Genomic DNA, 216 nt, shown 5'->3' with positions numbered 1-216 from the left:
GCCGCCCTAACATCCTGCACCCAGGCTCGCTGCCGCCCTTGGGGGTTTGGCCGGAGCCCCTCGCTGCGCGGGACAGGCCGGGGGCTGCCGGGGGTGGATTTTGCTGGTGCTGTGTGACCATGTGAGGCCATTGCCTAGTGTGGGACTTCCAGCAGGCCCGTGTGCCCCCGAGGTTGGATACCTGTGGCCAGGGCCTGTTGTTCTGCTCAGCGGGTC

General features: G+C 68.1%; 1 protein-coding gene across 1 annotated transcript in view; it reads left to right on the top strand.

Annotated features, from left to right (window-relative positions):
- The window catches only part of LOC104163925 (plexin-A1-like), a gene marked incomplete at its 3' end in the record, with an annotated part of 7,775 nt that overhangs the window by 6,409 nt on the left and 1,150 nt on the right, over positions 1–216 (top strand). The gene's annotated exons all lie outside the window — the stretch shown is intronic.

This window comes from Cariama cristata, unplaced genomic scaffold, assembly GCF_000690535.1.
Source record: "Cariama cristata isolate BGI_N322 unplaced genomic scaffold, ASM69053v1 scaffold24296, whole genome shotgun sequence".
NCBI lineage: Eukaryota > Metazoa > Chordata > Aves > Cariamiformes > Cariamidae > Cariama > Cariama cristata.
This window is presented reverse-complemented; position numbering and strand designations above follow the sequence as displayed.